The 13,148-nt window shown below is 38.4% G+C and overlaps 1 long non-coding RNA gene across 1 annotated transcript; it reads right to left on the minus strand.

Moving 5' to 3' along the window:
• Positions 1 to 208: 208 nt before the first annotated feature.
• Positions 209 to 12,162, minus strand: LOC122972323. The gene is made up of 2 exons (XR_006399726.1): positions 12,117 to 12,162; positions 209 to 274 (listed from the first exon to the last, which is right to left on the minus strand). It is a non-coding gene; the product is annotated as an uncharacterized LOC122972323 (long non-coding RNA).
• Positions 12,163 to 13,148: the final 986 nt, after the last annotated feature.

Here is a 13,148-nt window from a genome sequence, read left to right on the forward strand (position 1 = left end):
AACTACTAGTCAGTGAGTGAACCTGGTAACAGCTGCTGCAGCTGCAGAGGATGGACTGTGGTTTACTGTCTGTGTAGATTATTTATGTTTTTGTACTGTGTAGCAGTGAACAGGTCATCATGATTTCCATGTTTCTTTTTTTTTACATTGCATTTAATGGGAGAGATCATGTTGTTAATGTCAAATCTCCACATGTGATTGTGTTTGATGGCTGTAACTGTTCTGATTTTGAGTTTGAAAACCTTTATGTGTGCTGAAAATGTTGAGCAACAAACTTTGTTATCTTTCAGCTCGGATAATTATGAGGTTTTTACACAAGAAGACTGATATAACTTTTACTCTGTACATTTTTGTAAGACTTCATAATAAAGGTACAATGCAGTGAATTAATGCAGGATGTATCAGTGCTCATTAACAAAGAATCAAATCATTAAGACTTTATGTGATTAGTTAACACTTAATAGATCGTCAATTAATGAATGTTAATTCGCTGTTACTTCATACATTAACTGATACAGAACCAGTGCTGGAATATTGAGGTTCTTGTACTTTACTTGAGTATTTCCATGTGATGCTACTTTCTACATTTCAGAGGGAAATATTGTACTTTCTACTCCACTACATTTATTTGACAGCTTTAGTTACTTTTCAGATGAAGATTTGACACAATGGATAATATAACAAGCTTTTAAAATACAACACATTGTTAAAGATGAAACCAGTGGTTTCCAACCTTTTTGTCTTTTGACGTCTTACAAAAAGCAGTGTGTAGTCGGGGTCACATTTCACATGTCTATGAGTTGTTAACAGCTCCACCAAATAGTGATTTTTCCCTCTAAACTTCTCACATGCTTTCATTTCAATAAATGTTCAAATGATCCAATATTTCAGCAAAAATCAAAGATTAGAGAAAAAGTCCAAAAACTGAAAACAGATTTGTGTATCAGAACTTTGTTTTTTCTTCTTTCCTCTCCCATTAATCATCTCACGACCCCTCAGATTTATCTGCTGACCCTTTGGAGGGGCCCGACCCCTAGGTTGGGAACCACTGGACTAAACTAGCTAACTGTATATAAAGTAGTGTAAACTAGCTCCACCTCCAGCAGCTACAACAGTAACATGCTGCTCTAACACTGATGCTTCACTATTAATAATCTAATGATGTCATATATAATAATATATCAGTCAGAGGGACCAAACCACTACTTTTACTGCAATACTTTAACTACATCAAGCTCATAATACTTATGTACTTTTACTGCAATACTTTAACTACATCAAGCTCATAATACTTATGTACTTTTACTGCAATACTTTAACTACATCAAGCTCATAATACTTATGTACTTTTACTGCAATACTTTAACTACATCAAGCTCATAATACTTATGTACTTTTACTGCAATACTTTAACTACATCAAGCTCATAATACTTATGTACTTTTACTACAGTAGGATTTTTCTTGCAGGACTTTTACTTGCAATGGAGTATTTTTACATTGCTGTATTGGTACTTTTACTGCAGTAAAGGATCTGGATACTTCTTCCACCACTGGTTGATATTAACATTTACATTTTGAAACTATGACATCTTTAAAACTTGATTTAAAGAAGAAATTACGTCAATTAAGGGAATAAAACATGTTTCTTTACAGTTTGTGTGACAGTTTAAAGTCAGTTAAGGTGGAAAAACTGATGACTGATCATCTCACGGCCCCTCATCGCCACATGTACAAAAGGATCACAATGCAAGGAGTGTAGTGATGTGGTCTATACCCAAGAAATGTATTTTTGATAATAAAAACATAAAACACACAAAAAAACCCATCTACATCACCTAGAAAATCTCCTCTCAGCTGGTGGATGATGGCAACTGTTGCCACTCCTGACCATTGACTGTATATAAAGATTTATTATAAGTATATAAATATTTATATACAGTCAAGGATCCCGACAGAACAGACACTACCTGCAGAAGTCATCTTAGGGTCAAGTGTTGGTAAACAAACTAGTGTTTACCAGTTTAGTAACTGGTGTTTACCAGGCTTACTGGTGGTTCCTACAGTCTTTAAAAGTAGAATGGGAGGCAGAGCCTTCAGCTATCAGGCTCCTCTCTTGTGGAACCATCTTCCTCTTCCTCTTTACCCCATTAAAGGGGAGTTTTCCCCTTACTGCTGTCGCCAATTGTTGGGTGTCTGTAAATTAAAGTGTACGGTCTTGACCTGCTCTATGTGAAAAGTGCCCTGAGATGTTGTGATTTGGTGCTATATAAATAAAAAATTGATTGATTGATTGATTGAGTGTGTCTGTCTCCATCAGAAGGTGTAGAATCCCAGAAGGAATAGCATCCATAACTGTGGCAAACTCCTTTGGGGTAGCCCCACTCATTCTTATCAAAGTTGCTCAGTGGCGCATGAAGCAAAGTCTATGGGAACATTTCCTTTTTTGTACTTACACAGCAGCACATCCCACATTTATCACAGTTAAAAATAACTTCACTGGACCAAGTGAACAAACTACTTTAAGTACAAGTCATGGACGGACAGCATGTCACTAACAGGGATTTTGATGGGAAATGACCCAACCAGCAGCTAACGGGACTGTATGACATCTGTAGGTATGTTTGCATGCTGCTCAATGCTGCAGGAACATACGTGTGTTCGTGTTTGTAAGTTATTATCAAGTTTTGATGAAGTTTCATTCACTACCATGTTAGGGAGGAAGGTATCATGCCTCATATTGCAATTTAATTTAACAATTGAGCTTTGAATGTTTTATATATTTGAAGATTTTATTTAAACATCTTAATCATATATTTTAAACATATTTAGACATCAAGAGTTCCTTGCTGTAGGTGTTTTACAGAATATATGGAAAGCAAAGTTTTATTTCTTAGACCGACTCTGAGGTAAAGAAAATAACTCGGTGCTCAGTCTGTTTCACTTCAAAAACCCTGAGCTCGCTGGCGCAGCAGAGTATGGCAAGCCGTTTTAACATTTAATACCTAGACTGGATATTTATAGCAGATATCTGTAATTCAATTCTTCCCAGTTAAAATGAATATTTCAGATAAAACCATAAAGTACAACTTAGCAAATTTTAGACATATTAGAAACTGTCTCTCTTTGGACGCAGCCAAGATATTTATGCAGCTATGATTCTTTCCCATATGTGTTATTGTACCACATACTGGAAGCAGGCTGGAGAAACAGCCTTAAAACCTCTTGTGTCCTTATACAAACAAACTCTAAAAACTCCCCCTGCTCCACTATGTGACTCTGTGTTCACACGCTCAGTAAGTTCTATTACATCCTCCAGAATATCCTCTATACAAGATTGTACCATTTTGTCGCACTGCATTCGAGCAGTCAGCTTTCTTTGGATCTCGGCATGATGTCTAGCTTTTGAGGATCTTTTGGTCTGCTTCACTTTGTCAGGCAGGTCCTATTTAAGTGATTTCTTGATTGAGAACAGGTGTGGCAGTAATCAGGCCTGGGTGTGGCTCAGGTGTGATAAACTACAGTTAAGTTATGTTTTAACAGGGGGGGCAAACACTTTTTCACACAGGGCCATGTAGGTTTGGATTTTTTTTTCTCCCTTAATAATTAAAACCTTCATTTAAAAACTCCATTTTGTGTTTACTTGTGTTGTCTTTGTCTTATATTTAAATTTGTTTGATGATCTGAAACATTTAGGTGTGACAAATGCAAAAAAAAAAAAAAGAAATCAGGAAGGGGGCAAACACTTTTTCACACCACTGTATAGGTTACTGTATGTACATAGTGAATTTACACTCTCTACACAAACAGATACATTATTAGATGTGGACCTCATTCTGTGCATGAACACACAGCATCTGTACACTTTCCAACATACAGCCAATCATAATGTGTGACATCATCTGTAAACGCAGGAACCCGAGCCGATCTGTTTTTTTAAAAATAATTTTATGTTATTTTATAAACCCGCAGAGAGAGACACCTGTCCAGGAGGGGTTCCTTGATGTTTATTGTCTCCGTACACTCTGCGTTACTGCAGATAACAGTAAAGACTCCCAAAGAGAGAGCCGTCATTATGCTGCGGTTTTGTGACTGTTACAGCAGGATGTCTGGCATCAAGAGTATCTTTCTGGTGGTCATGACCTTTCTGCTTTCTCCTCCTGCCAGAGGAGGTGAGTATGTGTCTGATCTTTTTCCAGTCTAAAACTTAATTGCAGATATTTTTAAACTTAGTACAATGTGTGCCATGGTTGATTTTACCAGAGAAAGGGTAGAGAGAGAAGAAGAAGAGAGGTAGAGAGGAGTGAACTATGGATGTATAAAGAGAACTGGATACAGGAACAATGCCGGACTTTAAAGCCAATTTGACATTGTGGCCAAAACGTGTAATTACAACGTCAAGTGATGCTAACTGGCCCAAAAAGACTTATTCCCGATTGAATCGTTTTATCTCATGGATGTGTTTTATCCCCATCCAAGTTAGCCAGAGGGCTAAACCAGAAGTTAGCCGTTTCAGCTGGCGGAAGTCTCTATTGAGCATGCTTCATGGGTGCGTTGAGCCCATAGAACATGTGCAGTATGTTTTCAGGGAGTGGCTTTTTTAGCTTTATGTGCCAAGCCCCCATGGATGTATTATAAGAGCTGGATACTGGACTAAAAATGGCGCCAAGTCAGTCCTATAGGAATGGCTCACCTGGCACATACGCCAAAAAAGGTTTCTAGCTTCCGGGTTTGCCTCCGCATTGTGTGGCCCACTGAATATGTGCAACAGTGTTTCCCCCGCTGGCCCCACCCGCAAGCTCCCACTCGGCCCATAGACTTTGCATTGTGATGACGTCACAGATTTTTAAATCGCTTTTCTCGGCTTGAGGAAAGTTTTACAAACATTAAAACCTCCATGGATCAAAAGTTCATAATAGAAAGAGTCATAATTGACGTTGTTTGCAGTTCGAGGCATCCTGTCAACAGTTTTACAATGGTGGTCTATGGGGAAAATCCTTTTTGGGCCACTGGGAAAAATTGGCTGCAAGGCAGAGCGGTGGCGCCCTATCCAGCTCTTATTATACATCCATGCAAGCCCCCAGGAACAGCGCCAGGATGTGAAACCAATTTGACATAGCGGCCAAACCGTGTAATTATAACGTCACGTGATGCTATTGGGCCCAAACAGACTTTTTCCCGTAGACTTACATTGTGAAAGAGACTTCCATAAATCAGCGGATACATTTTTTTGAGTATCACAACCCCCGTGAAATGACTCGTCTCACTATCAGAATTTGATCCGTTCAGTCCGATCACATTTCGAAAGCCTAAAAGAGCCGTACGATTGAATTGTTTTATCCCCATTCAAGTTAGCCGGAGGGCTAAACCGGAAGTAGCCAGCTCGGCTAGAGAAAGTCACTAGTGCGCTTGCTCTATGGGCCCAATGATCCCAGAAGATCCAGGTAATTTTATATGCGAAAGTCGAACTTTTTTGGCTTCATGCGCCACTGAGCAACTTTCATATGAATGAGTGGGGCCCCGCCCCTGACGCTGTATCCGGTTCTCTTTATACATCCATGTTATGTGCCCCTCATGGATGTATAAAGAGAACTGGATACAGTGTCGGAGGCGGGGCCCCGCTCATTCCTATGAAAGTTGCTCAGTGGCTCATGGGCCCAGTAGCATCACGTGATGTTTTGCCGCTATGTAAATTTGGCTTCACAGCTTGGCGCTGTTCCTGGGGGCTTGAAGCCAAATCAAATTGTGCTGTTCTGGAAAACATTTAGTTTCACATGTCACACAGTCATCTTCAGCTGAATGAAAACTAATATATTGTCAGATCAAGTTTCTCAATAAAAACATAATTCAGTTGTGTCTGTGTATAAAACTCTGATTGTGACTTATATGGTCAAACAACTTATTGATCAGATTTTTACAGAGAGTTCACTGGGATTCAACTGTTTTCTCTGAACTGAACCTTGACGACGTCTCCATGTGATGTTTTTCAGATGAGGAGGTCTCCTGTGTTTTCATGGAAAGCTGCATCTTGCCGTGTGGATTTCAAGCCGGTGATCACATCCTCATCCACTGGATTCAGGTGACAGCAGTAATGGTTCCGGTCCACTCTTACTACTACAACCAAGACCAGCTCTTTCACCAGAACCAGCGCTTCAGAGGCAGGACATCGCTGTTCAATGACCAGATCTCCAGAGGAAACGCCTCGCTTCGACTGACAGGGGTGGAGTTTCAAGACCAGGGCAGATATAAATGTTACACCAGCACCATCAATGGAAACAAGGAGTCTTTTATCAACGTAAACATGGACGGTGCGGAAACTAATAGTATTTCCAGAAAAAAATATTAGAAATACTATTAGCAGTGCATTTCATCATATTAGAATTACATGAAACGTATTGATGCGTTACAGTTACCAGTTGTACTCCAGTGTAATCCCGTGAACCATGAGTAACAGTTGGATACATTACATTTATGCTGTTTTTTGAAAGGGGTAGGGATACTCAAGCCAAATTGTTTTACTATGTACACATAGCTTTTTGTACTATTCCTCTTTGCAATATTTAAAGTGGCTATAATCGATATTTTTTTATAATAACAATGTTTGAAATGACAGTAGTGTAACATGAGAGGCATCACTCATGGTGACGAAACTTTACGGAGCTTTATAGTGAGTTTCAGCTCATTGTTTATCTGTCCGGCTGCAACTTAACTGTTCTAGTTCAATCTCAGAGCTCTCATAGCATCGTTTTCAGAGAAAAAGCTGTAAAAAGCCGCTGTACACTACCTACTCAGCCCCAAACGGCAAACAGACACAGTTAGCTGTAGACTAGCTGGTGAACATAGTGGAAAGTTCAAACAGACACAGTTAGCTGTAGACTAGCTGGTGAACATAGTGGAGCATTTAGCAGCTAAAGAGCCAGATATTTCCCTCAGGAGTTGGTAGAGAGCAAAAACAGAGCTAAACTAGAGTGAATATTGGGCTCACCAGGTTAACCTGCCCCCTAGTGACCAAAAAAATCTGTAAATGCAGGTTTAAACTGATCCGCTGACAAAATAGCATTTCCTACAGTGTTTCCTATCTCCTACGATTCTGAATCGATGTCAAAAATTGATTATCTAAATGTTTGTTAATTTTAGACATATCAAGTGGATATCTGCCACATTTACAGTCTTTTTGGCATAAAATTCCCTCTTTGTGTTTCCTCGGACAGTGTTTCCCTGTTGAGCTGCAGGTAGAAGTATAGTAACAAAAAGAGGGACTTTGGCACTAAAAAGACTGTAACGTTGAAAGATATCTACTCGATTTGACTCATTTGGATGATGAAGCTTCATATTAGCTTCAGATGAAAAAACATTTGTTGGCTCAGTTTCCTCCTTGGCTCAGCTAATTTTGATCTGCGTTGATTTGTCGGCCTCTGAAAGCACTGAAAATGCACTTTCATTCAATTCAAAACTTGAACTGAATTGGCTTCCTCTCCCCCCCTCCCCACCATAGACCCATTTTGGTCTTTTCTAGGAGAGACCAGCAGGTCAACAGTAAATGCCACATAGAAATGATATACATCATCTGAAAGCTGGGAGCCTGAAGATTAATTTGAGATGCAGCTGGGTTGATAATAACATTTGTAACTAGAAAATGCAATTTCTGTAGAAATTGCGTGTGATTGCTGAAAGCGAATTTAGATTACATAACTGGAAGCTGAACACTATTGAAAAATCTAGCAAGATTAAAATCTGCAGTGGGTGGAATTGAACCTACACCCTCATGCTTGTAAGACAGACATGCTATGTATTGAGCTAACATGTCACACAGCAGTGCCAGGCCAGACTCTGCTATTTAGTCTGTTGATTGCATGAAATTGACAAAAAAGCAGTTCAGCTCAGCTCATTAAGCAGATTGACATCACCTGCACTCCTTCATCCTTCAACTCTACTGAGTTCTGCCCTAAGCGGGGCTCGAACTCACAACCTTTGGATCTAAAAGAAGTTCAGAAGTGATATGATGGATGATGGATGATAGAGATGGAAAGCAACTTTGTACATGAGAGCAATATTATGAGGAGCACTGCAGCAAACGGGCATCAAACATCATCTAAGGTGAAGCTGATCATAAGAACAGTGCTCTAAACCACTGAGCCAACAGAAATTCACAAAAATGTGAGGAAAAAATCTCCATTTTGATGATGAAAATGTATTTTTCTTAAACTAGAGCTTGAAGCCCAGAGATTTGTACATCATTAGTGAAAGCAAAACTAGTTTAACATGAGAATGAATGATATGTGTAAAAAGTGTTTGAAGAAAGAGAGAATCTGTAAGATTAAGAAACCTGTGTGAGAGGAGACACACATCCTGCAGACTGCATTGCAGTCAATGAGAACATGACAGGGACTCTCTATCAATTAAGGTTCAGATCTCAAAAATTATAAGTCCGATGTGAAATGTATTTACATTGTGAGAGAGAGGAGGCTTGTGGCAACATACTGAGGCAAGATATGTGCTTGAGGAGTTAAAATTGTGGGAGTGACAGCAGTTTAGAAAAACATTTCTGGTCTAAGATTATCTGTTCTCTCCACTGTGCCTGATCACATGACACACTGGTGAGACCTGAAAAAGTCTGAAAAACCCCTGACTTTGGGCTTAAATTGCTGAAAAACTACAACAGATATCACTGAACAATCTGATAACTTTGAAAGTTCAAAGTTTTGTGAACATTTCACAGTTTGAATGGCATCTGTACGATAAGGGACTTCCGAGCAATTGAGTGTCAAAGTGACCAAGGTTCCAACTCAGTTGGACGGTTCGTCCCATAGACTGCCATTATGAATTTTAATGTTTTAAAAAATTATATAAAATCACTGAAACATGTTACATTTCAGAAAAATACAAGCACACATCTTTGTTGTGTGATTGCTTTGTAACCATTTGTAACAAAGATTTAGTGCAAAATTTAACCATTTTTGACCAGTTGAGAATTGATGAAAGTGGTCAAAATCCCTCCAAAATACCACATTTAGACATCGAGACCTTGAGGAACAAGGAAAAAGGAAAAGTTTGTGCTGTAATTTGGTATCAAAACCTTTTTACATTTGGAGATTTCTGCAACAATTGCATTTTTCGGCAATTGGATGGCGCGCACTTCTGCTCTGGAAATTGCTCAGAAACTCCCTTATTGTCAATAAACCTAGGAAAGCCAAACATCCTCTGAATTTGGAGTGTTATTTAGCCCCCTTCCCAACAAGCTAGCATGACATGGTTGGTACCGATGGATGCCTTAGATTGTCTAGTTTCTTATGATACCAGAATCTTCACTCTAGAGCCTCTTTCACACATAGTTCCAGCGAAATTACTGAGATAACCTTTCAGGGACTATTCACATATGCAGCTAGATTCAGGAACATTTCTGTCTTGCGCCTTTTCACACATAACATGGCAATGCCAGAATAGATGGAGCAAGGGACTGCCTTGCCATACTGGCATTTTCCCTGAAATGTTACGAGGTCTTGAAGTGGGAAATTGGCAGTACAGATTTTCCTGAATATTGATCCCTGTACCCATTCACACATGACCCCATGCAGGAAATGTTGCTGAACATTTCAGAGATGGACTGCATGCGCGAAAGGAGCTTAGCTTTAAAAGCTGAGCTGAGCCTGCTACAACCACAGAAAGACAGTAATGTTGACCAAGGATGTTGGCGTCCTTGTGGAATTTAAGATGTTTAATTACAAATCTTTCCCTAAAGTCCCTAAAGTCGACATTCAGCAGGTGGAAAACAAGATTACCTGCAGATCAGACAGGATCTACCCTGAGCCTGAGCTCACCTGGTCCACCAATCCTCCATCCAACATGACTCTCCAGAACAAAACTGAAGTCCAGCAGACTGAGCAGCAGCTCTACAACATCATCAGTTCTCTGATACTTTCAGACAGTGCTGGTGATCTGACCTACAACTGCACAGTTAGCACTCAGACAAGCAGCAGGAGAGCCTCACTGAAGACACTACATAAGTATCAATTGTGCGAACATACAGTATATCTATTATTGTGTTCCAGCTGTTCAACTTTCAGCTTCTTTCGGGGTAATAATAAAGTTACATTGCATTCATTAGGAATGGAGGGAGACTTTAAATTATTAAGTAAGAAACGACTGGAAGTAGACAAGTGCATAATAAATACCATAAACAACAAGAAAGTGTGAGGTGTTCCTTTTAAAATTTCAATAACTTTCCAAAGAGTCAAATTATACGTTTACGCCAGACTTGTATTCATAAGTGTCATGCAGACAGTAGTATAGTAGAGTAGTCTTGGTACAGCAGCTGGGATGTGTCGATCCTTAAAGCAAATGTGACAAAATGCTGCTTGATGTGCATCGATGGTAGGAAATAAAACAGTAGTGAATCCAAACACAATGACACGTCATAATGTGCAACAGCATCTTTTAGTGAAAGTAGGGATGAGTCCTGATATCTGGTTCCATTTTGGATCCAGTTCTTGGTCGGCAAAACACCAGGATTCTTTATGAGTCTCTTATTAAACCTTTTATCTTTCCTCACTGTTTTTATTAGCAAAGAGCACTAAAAACATACAGTATACTGTAGGTAGCAGGCGTCTCAATATTTAGCTGCTGTCACTGGTTGAAATGACAGACATGAACTAGCAGCAGATCAGATCAGCTGTAGCTAATTAACATTAATTAAAGTTTATCTGTTAATGTGTCTGCAGCTGCTGTCTGGATTCAGACAAAGATTATTTGTGAGTGAAAAGACAAAAATCACTCTGTAACAAACTGTACGACCACCAGATGAATGATACAAGAGGATTCAGATTCAATTATTGGATTTGATACTGTATTTAAAACTGAAAGGATTTAATAAAATGCATTAATGGAAAATATATGGAGTGACATTTAACTGGCTTTATGAAAACATGTTAATACATGTCACAGGTGAACAGTATTTGTCGTTGCACTTGTGGAAGTTTGGTTTGTAGGAAGTTCAATTAAAACTCTTTCTCTGTTTCAGACAGTTCAACTAATGTGACAGGAATTGTAAGCGGGGTGGTTGGAGCCATTTGGTGTGTATTCGTAGGCCTGGTAGTATACTGGATATATAAAAAGGTTAGAAAGGACAGACAGACATATCAGACAGAAAAAGGAAGCCCACAGAACCCAGGACCACCCAACGGTGTCTCAAAGTAAGTATATCCTCTGTACTGAATACAAAAACACTGCTGCACTATAATGAACTCTGTATGAGCTGCGACTTTGTTTAAGCAGAATATTGTATTTAGTTTTATTACTAAAATCATGTCTAGTTTGATTTCCTCAAATCATTTTAGTGCATATCATGCTGTAATTCATTTATTCAATCAATAACTTTGTTACAAGTTGTGTTTATTGTTTATATCATGTTTTGCCAAACAGAGAGATCATAAAACACCAAGGAATAAAATGAAGTTACATAAAAATAGAAACTGGCAAGACTGGGATGATAAAACATAGCAACACATTGAATATTAATACATTCTTACCTTTATGAATTAATTAAGTTGTTCAGTTCAAATCAAACTTTAAATTAATTTCTGTCTCAACTTAAAAGATGAATCAGTTGTGATGATGATTCAAACTCAGGATAAATATATTGGAGATGACTTTAGGTTTGATCTTGATGTGTTTCAGCACTGATTTTTATTCTATTTTGTTTTCAGTCCAGCAGAGGAGATTCTATTGAACGAGAGAGAAAATGGGGGAGAATAAAGATGAAGGAAAATATATCCATCTGCTCCGTTGTAATGAAGCCTCCGATCACATGATGCTGCTCTGAAGAGTGACTGTAATAAATGAATGTCGACAAACTGACACATGAATGTAAAAATATACAGGAAGTGGAAACTCTGGACAAAGAGACACTTATTGCATTCAGACTGAGAATAAGTCCTGCATTAAAAAATGCAACGGGCCGTGTTGATTAAATATCCCCTCCATGTTTTAAGATGAATATAAAATACTCTACTTTGAATAATGATTTCTGTCCAATATGATAACAACATCTTGTTAAAATTAAAATGACACCTCCTCCACCAGGAATGTCTTTGCCGGATGACGTTGCAGTAAAAGTTGAACCTGGTTCAATAGAAGACTCTGCAGTGTTTCGCTCTCTGTCAGCACACTGCCGCTGTTCAAATGACTGGGAGATGTGACAATATCTGAAACAGTAGAAATGAGTTACAGAAGAGTATCTGCCATTGTTGTAATGATTTAATGATGGTTTGGTCATTTTATAAATATTTAAAAACAGAATACTTCAAACAAGAGAAATCCAGGCATTTCAAATGTAAGAAAATGTAACAAACGAGGAAGTAAATGTTAAAAAAGCCTTTATTATAGTGGCTAAATCATCTTTAAAAAGCCACTACAATAAAGGCTTTTTAATATTTCCCTCATTTGTTACATTTTCTTATATTTAGAGCACCTGGATTGCTTTCTGTTTCTTTTTTCCCGTTTTCCAAGAGCACCCGACACATTTTTTAATCTACATTGGATTATAGAGCAACCAGTCATCTGTTTTTCCATTTAAAAACAGCAGTTTGAAGTAAACACACACTAATTCTCCTTTTTTCTTTTTTCCAACTTTTCACAAGTTATACTTTTATTTCCATTTGTTCTTTGGTCTCAATCTGTCAAAAGTGAAAGAAGATGCCTTTAACTTTTGTTGATAACACCAAAGCTGCCTTGAATACATTCATATCTTGTTCATTCATGTTTGACAATCAGCCTGCATCTCAAAGTCCAGTTTTCATTGTGGTTTCCGGGTTTTTTTCACTGTAGTGACTGAAACTACTAGTCAGTGAGTGAACCTGGTAACAGCTGCTGCAGCTGCAGAGGATGGACTGTGGTTTACTGTCTGTGTAGATTATTTATGTTTTTGTACTGTGTAGCCGTGAACAGGTCATTATGATTTCCATGTTTCTTTTTTTTTACATTGCATTTAATGGGAGAGATCATGTTGTTGGTGTCAAATCTCCACATGTGATTGTGTTTGATGGCTGTAACTGTTCTGATTTTGAGTTTGAAAACCTTTAAGTGTGCTGAAAATGTTGAGCAACAAACTTTGTTATCAGTCAGCTCAGATAATTATGAGGTTTTTACACAAGA

This window comes from Thunnus albacares, chromosome 21, assembly GCF_914725855.1.
Source record: "Thunnus albacares chromosome 21, fThuAlb1.1, whole genome shotgun sequence".
NCBI lineage: Eukaryota > Metazoa > Chordata > Actinopteri > Scombriformes > Scombridae > Thunnus > Thunnus albacares.